At 43.4% G+C, this 7,341-nt stretch overlaps 2 non-coding genes across 2 annotated transcripts; both read right to left on the bottom strand.

Annotated features, from left to right (window-relative positions):
• Positions 1-3,254: 3,254 nt before the first annotated feature.
• Positions 3,255-3,439, bottom strand: LOC140285564 (U2 spliceosomal RNA). Its single transcript, XR_011910578.1, has one exon. It is a non-coding gene; the product is annotated as a U2 spliceosomal RNA (small nuclear RNA).
• Positions 3,440-3,747: 308 nt separating this feature from the next.
• On the bottom strand, positions 3,748-3,861 carry LOC140285573 (U5 spliceosomal RNA). The gene has a single exon (XR_011910586.1). It is a non-coding gene; the product is annotated as a U5 spliceosomal RNA (small nuclear RNA).
• Positions 3,862-7,341: the final 3,480 nt, after the last annotated feature.

The raw sequence follows: 7,341 nt of genomic DNA, 5'->3' as shown, positions 1-7,341 counted from the left end.
AAGCCCTTTCTGTCTGTGCAAAAGAAATCTTCTTACTGTGCAGAGTGACTTCTCTGAGTAGAGTCGCCTTACTTGTTGCGACTGTGCCGATGTTCGAAGCTGGAGTGCAAAGTTGTTGCTTGAATGGTGCTTGCTGGAGCGTGCGGGAGTGCAAAGTTATACCATTTAAAAGGGCTGAAGAGTGCTCAGTGCAGCGGGTGGGCGACACTCTGGCCACCTTGAAAACCGAGGTTACATCCACTACCAGGGGCAGCCCAAGTTATGCCGCAAGTGTGGTGAGCATGGGCACCTGATTGAGGCTTGTACCAAGGTGTTATGTGGGAAGAGCAGAGAAATTGGGCAAACTTTTGGAGAGTGTCCAAATGGCAGGAAATGTAATCTCTGTGGAGAATTAAATCACCTCTTCAGAGATTGCCCTAAATATTTTGCCAACAAATTAAAGACGGTAAAGCCACAGTCAAGCCAACAAAGAGAAGGACCAAAGGTGGCAGTTGGTGAACAAAGTGAAGAGGTTGACCCAATAAATTCAAACTTCCCGCCAAAAGCTTGGATTGGAAGTGAGGAGCAAAAAGGGGAGGGGCCTGTAGAGGCCTTACCACTCAGTGTTGAAGTCTGTGAGAATTCACAGGCAGAGGGTGGAGCTACGCTAAATGAGGAGGAAGAGCAGACAGGTGAGTCTAGTGAAGATACTCACCTCCCCGAAGGTCAACAGCCGAAGAGGACGGCATCTGAGCCTCTGATTCCCCAGTGGTATCAGAGAAGAGGGGAAGGGTTAGGTCCCTTTCAGACAGTTCTTCAGTGGAAGAACCTAGAGTCTTCCCCTCCGACTCACCAAATGAGGTCTCCTTTTTAACTTCAGCTCTGCAATCAACCCCCAGGGACTCAAAGTTAAATGCAACATTGCGTCAGAGGCCAACACCGAGAGTCCGAAAAGGAAATATAGATCACCCTACTCACTTTTCACCTAAAGAAATGAAGGAAGAGCTAGTTTCCCAAGAAATAACCTGTGTGTAATTTGTTTTGATAACTTAGAAAAACGAAAATGACATACCTACTTTCCTTTATGCTTTTAATGGTTCTCACCTTCTCAACACTAAATGTGAGAAGTGTGAAATCAAAGACAAGAGCCCAGAGTATTTTATCCTTCTTAGACTCCATAAAATCAGATGTGTTTTTAATACAAGAATGTGGACTACCTTTTTAAAAAAACCATAGACAATGGGAGGAAATGTGGCCCCATTTATCGATATGGAGTGGCTCAAATCAAAATAAAAATGATGGTGTGGCCATTCTAATTAAAAATCCGCATGTTCTGGTGAAAGGTAGCACAGTGGTGAGAGACGGACGGGCACTTTTAGCACACTTGAATTTTATGGGGCAAGACTTTAACCTCTTAAATATTTATGGTTTCAATGGAAAAAATGAAAGGTATGACCTTTTAGAAGATATACAGCTTTACATGCTAGGGCAAGTACCTTTAGTTGTAGTAGGGGATTTTAACTGTATCTTGAGCAGGAAAGATAGAAAAAGAGCAGGGGTAGATTTTAAAGTGGATAAGACTTCGATTTTACTTCAGGGCATATGCAGGGATTTTAAGCTTACTGACTGTTTTAAAACCATGCATCCCAGAGAGGAGGGCTTCACCTGGTTTAGTCATGATGGCACCAGAGCCTCTCGCATTGATTATTTCTTTACTAGAGATTGCCCACCCACTGATGTTAGATTAACCCCTGTTTTCTTTTCAGACCACCTTATGCTCTCCTGCACCCTTTCACCCCCTTCTGGTGTGACGGTAGGAAGTGGTCTGTGGAAACTCAACTGTTCCCTGTTGGAGGATGAAATCATAGTCAGTCAGTACAGGGAATGTTATAAAGAGTGGCAGACCCTTCAAGACCTCTACGAAACACATGCACAATGGTGGGAAATGGTGAAGGAAACGACCCAGACTTTTTTTAAACAGCAAGGTAAACGTAAAAAAAGGAAAGAGAATAGATGTATGATGGGACTACATAAACGCTTACAGCGCTACTTTAAACTAAATCAGTGTGGCATAGACTTTAAAGAAGAAATCAAAGATGTCAAAAAGGAAATGTCAGTTTTAGCAGAAATAAAGAGTAAAGGAATTTTTGTAAGAAGCAGGGAGCAGGAAATTGAGGAAGGTGAAAAAGAAAGAAAGTTAAGAAAATAAAAAGGAGTGTATTCAAAATCTAAAAAGAGAAGATGGGTTTTTAACAAAATCCACACAAGAGATGATTGAAACTGTACATACCTTTTATAGTAACATGTACAAAGAGAAACCAGTGCACTTGGAAACATCGGCAGAAATCTTAAAATTCGTTGACAAAACCGTAAAAGAGAATGCACACTTGACACAGAATTTTACTGCTTTAGAGTTAAAAAAATGCCTAACAGGTTTTAAGAGAAGTCGAGCTCCGGGTTTAGACGGGCTTCCTGCAGAATTCTATCTGACCTATTGGGACCTTTTATCATCAGACATTTTAGATGTTTTTAAAGATTTTGAAAAACTCGACCGACTGCCTGACAGTTTTAGAGTGGGAATAGTGACTCTACTTTATAAAAAAATGATAAGACTGACCTAAAGAATTGGAGGCCCATCACACTTTTAAACTTTGACTGTAAACTTTTTTGCAAGGTTTTAGCGACACGGATGTCCTCTGTTTTAGAGGAGGTAATTCACCCAGACCAAGCTTGTGCCATCTCAGGGAGACAACTCACCGACAGCCTCGTACTGATTCGAGACATCATTGATTACGCTAGAGACAGAAACACCCGGCTTGTCATCTTAAATTTAGACTTTGAAAAAGCATTTGATCGGGTCTCGCATCAATATCTCTTTCAGGTGTTGCAGCCATCGAAAAGGGCCCCGATTGTTCCTACTTGGTGAGCTTTGCTTGGTTGAGACGCTTGCCCCCCCCCCCCCCCCCCCCGCTCCTCGGCTGACCAAGTAGAAACAATCTATTCGATGGCTGCCTTGTCTTTTACTCTGTGCAAAAGACAAGGCAGCCACAAACACCACGGGAACACCGTATTGAGGCTTTGTTCTGACCACTCATTCGGTGTCGCGTTTCTTTCAAGCAATTCTCCCGGTTAACCCGCACTCGGCTCGCTCCCAGAGCCGTGTTAAAGTCCACTTCACATTCACTCTCTTTTCTCAGCAGATTAAAAGAAAGTTTCATCTTGGGCTCCCTGAAACTTCCATCCTGCACCGCTGTTTGCTTTTTCACAAGAGCAGAGGAGAGCGCACCGTTCCCAGCGGCACTGCAGTACCGGGTCGAGGCTTGGAGTGAATGGAGCAAGCTTCTTTTTCAACTCCTATTCTTAAAAATCCATTTAATATGTTGTCCTCGTATAGAGGGACATATTAAACTGATAAGAACAGATACTACACTTGATCTTAGCCAAAAGGCCGAGAAGCGATAACTGTCCACTGTTTCAGGTCCGAGGGCCCTTGCTGGCACAATGCGCACTTGTAGCAGTGTTCTTTTTATGGCCATAGGTGGCCAGAGTGTCACGTTGCACCTCCGCCCACCCGCTGCACTGAGCACTCTTCAGCCCTTTTAAATGGTATAACTTTGCACTCCCGCATGCTCCAGCAAGCACCATTCAAGCAACAACTTTGCACTCCAGCTTCGAACATCGGCACAGTCTCAACAAGTAAGGCGACTCTACTCAGAGAAGTCACTCTGCACAGTAACAAGATTTCTTTTGCACAGACAGAAAGGGCTTCACCCGCAAAGGTAAAGCCTGCCAAAAATAGAAACAACTCATTAGTGCTGCTCTCCACAGAAGTCTTTAGTAAAAGGCGAAAGACTTGTACGTTATGAAGAGAAACCAGAGTACGATTATCCGTCACTGCGGGAGCAGGGCATCAGGCTAGTTGGCATAGCAACCTTCCCCATGGTGAGCTTTGCTTGGTTGAGACGCTTGCCCAACCCCCCCCCCCCCCCCCCCCTTGCTCCTCGGCTGACCAAGTAGGAACAATCGGGCCCTATTCGATGGCTGCCTTGTCTTTTACTCTGTGCAAAAGACAAGGCAGCAACAAAAACACCACGGGAAAACCGTATTGAGGCTTTGTTCTGACCGCTCATTCGGTGTCGCGTTTCTTTCAAGCAATTCTCCCGGTTAGCCCGCACTCGGCTCGCTCCCAGAGCCGTGTTAAAGTCTACTTCGCATTCACTCTCTTTTCTCAGCAGACTCTTGGGATTTTATCAATAAAATGAATTCCTTCACTCAAACTATGTTAAAACTGCTTTGTCCTTCATATTTACCATGTCTTGAAAGATTTAAACAAAAAAACCAACGTTGTACTTTGCAGTAAAAGAAATAGCAAATCTAAAGTTTCAGGAATCCGAGAATAAGCTTACTTTCATGAGTTCTTCACGATTTCGGATTTTGCTATAAAATGAATTCCTTCACTCAAACTAAATTAAAACTGCTAAACCGCTAATCGTTATATGTAAGGCAGATGTCAAAATTTCCGACCATAATGTATAAAATGCGGTGAAAAAAAGGTGTGATAGAACACTAAAAGGTGGAGCGGAAGTGTTCGGCTGCAAGAAGGTGTGAATGTCCGACTATATTTGGTGAAAAGCAGGTGAAGCAAGGTCTGAATGCCAAACCTTACATCATCAAATGCGAGATCAGAGGTGTTTGGCTGCAAGAAGGCCATAGTTTGCCAAAAGCGGGTAAGGTGCGAATGTCCGACTAAATATCAAAAAAATTTGGGGCAGAGGTCTTCGGATGCAAGTGGGTGTGAATATCCAACCATACAAGTATGGTGGAGAGGAAGCTGTGAATAGCCGACCATAGTTTGGAAAAAGCGGGTAAGAAAAGGTTTGAATACCCAACTGTACACAATCAATAGCGGGAGCGGATGTGTTCGGCTACAAGAAGGTGTGAAAGTCCAACCATAGTTTGTAAAAAGCGGGTAAGAAAAGGTTCGAATGCCCGACTATACACCATCAAAAGCGGGAGCAGAGGTGTTCCGCTGTAAGACGGTGTGAATGTCCGACCATAGTTGGTAAAAAGCGGGTAAGAAAAGGTTAAAATACCCGACTGTACACAATCAATAGCAGGAGCGGAGTTGTTCGGCTACAAGAAGGTGTGAAAGTCCGACCATGGTTTGTAAAAACCGGGAAGAAAAGGCTCGAAAGCCCAACTATACACCATCAAAAAGAAGGTTTGAATGTCCATCAATAATTGCTTTAAAACAAGAAAGTAAATTTTCGAATATCAAACCGTACATGATCATAAGCGGGAGAGGAGGTGTTCCGCTGTAAGACGGTGTGAAAGTCCAACCCTGGTTTGTAAAAAGCGGGTAAGAAAAGGTTCGAATGCCCGAACATACACCATCAAAAGAGGGAGCGGAGGTGTTCCGCTGTAAGACGGTGTGAATGTCCGATCATAGTTGGTAAAAAGCGGGTAAGAAAAGGTTAAAATACCCGACTGTACACAATCAAAAGAGGGAGCGGAGTTGTTCAGCTAAGAGAAGGTGTGAAAGTCCGACCATGGTTTGTAAAAAGCGGGTAAGAAAAGGTTCGTATGCCCGAATATACACTATCAAAACCGGAAGTGTAAGTGTTCGGCTGCAAGAAGGTGTGAACGTCCGACCAAAGTTTGTAAAAAAGCAGTTAAGAAAAGGTAAAGAAAAGAAAAGAAAAGAAAAGAAAAGAAAAGAAAAAGCTGATGAAAAAGGGTGAGAAATCCCGACTATACACCATCAAATGCGGTAGCGGAGTTGTTCGGCTGTGAGTAGGTGTGATTCTCCAACCATAATTGCTGAAAAATGTGTTAGAAAAGGTAAGAATGCCGGTCCATACATCATCAAAAGCGGGAGAGGTGGTGTTCGGCTACAAGTAGGTGTGAATGTCCATTAATAATTGCTTTAAAACATGAAAGAAAATTTTCGAATATCAAACCTTACATGATCATTAGCGGGAGAGGAGGTGTTCAGCTGCAAGAAGATGTGAATATCCACCTATAATTACTGAAAAATGGGTAGGAAAAGATTCGAATGTCCAACCATAAATCATCAAAAGCAGGAGTGGAGTTGTTCAGCTACAAGAAGGTATGAAAGTCCAACCATGGTTTGTAAAAAGCGGGTAAGAGAAGGTTCGAATACCCGAATATATACCATCAAAAGCGGAAGCGGGGGTGTTCGGCTGCAAGAAGGTGTGAACGTCCGACCAAAGTTTGTAAAAAGCAGTTAAGAAAAGGTTTGAATATCCAACCGAACATAATCAAAAGCGGGAGCAGAGCTGTTCGACTGCAAGTAGGTGTGAATGTCAGATCATAATTGTTGAAAAATGTGATAGAAAAGACTAGAATGCCGGACAATACATCATCAAAAGCGGGAGAGGTGGTTTTTCGGCTGCAAGTAGGTGTGAATGTCCAGCCATAATTACTCACAAACGGGGGAAGAAAAGGTAGTATTTCCAGACCACACATGATCAAAACAGGAAATGGAGGTGGTTCAGCTGCAAGGTGTGAATGTCTGACTAAAGTTTGTAAAAACCGTGTAAGACAAGGGGCGAATGCCCGACAATGTATGATCAAAAGAGGGAGCGGAGGTTTTCGGCTGCAAGGTCTGAATGTCCAACCATAATTTGTAAAAATCGGGGAAGAAAAGGCTCGAAAGCCCGACTAGACACCATCAAAAGCGGGAGCAGAGGTGTTCAGGTGCAAGAAGGTCTGAATGTCCGACCAATAATTACTGAAAAATGGGTAAGAAAAGGTGCGAATGCCAAATCATACATCATCAAAAGCAGGAGCGGATGTGTTCGGCTACAAGAAGGTTTGAATGTACAACCATAGTAAGTAATAGGTGGGTAAGAAAAGGCTCGAATGCCCGACTATACACCATCAAAAGCGGAAGCGGAGGTGTTCGGCTGCAAGACGGTGTGAACGTCCGACCAAAGTTTGTAAAAAGCATTAAGAAAAGGTTCGAATATCCAACCAAACTTAATCAAAAGCGGGAGCAGAGCTGTTCGACTTCAAGTAGGTGTGAATATCAGATCATAATTTGCAAAAAGCTGATGAGAAAGGGTGAGAATGCCCGACTATACACTATCAAATGTGGGAGCGGAGGTGTTCGTCTGTGAGTAGGTGTGAATGTCCGACCATAATTGCTGAAAAATGTGTTAGAAAAGGTAAGAAGGCCGGACCATATATCATCAAAAGCAGGAGAGGTTGTGTTCAGCTGCAAGAAGGTGTGAATGTCCAGCCATAATTACTCACAAACGGGTAAGAAAAGGTACTATTGCCAGACCATATATGATCAAAACAGGGAGCGGAGGTGGTTAAGCTGCAAGAAGGTTTGAA

Source organism: Leuresthes tenuis, unplaced genomic scaffold (genome assembly GCF_036924035.1).
Source record: "Leuresthes tenuis unplaced genomic scaffold, fLeuTen1.0.hap1 SCAF_47, whole genome shotgun sequence".
NCBI classification, from domain to species: Eukaryota; Metazoa; Chordata; class Actinopteri; order Atheriniformes; family Atherinopsidae; genus Leuresthes; species Leuresthes tenuis.
The sequence above is the reverse complement of the archived record's forward strand: the minus strand, read 5'-3'. Positions and strand labels throughout refer to the sequence as shown.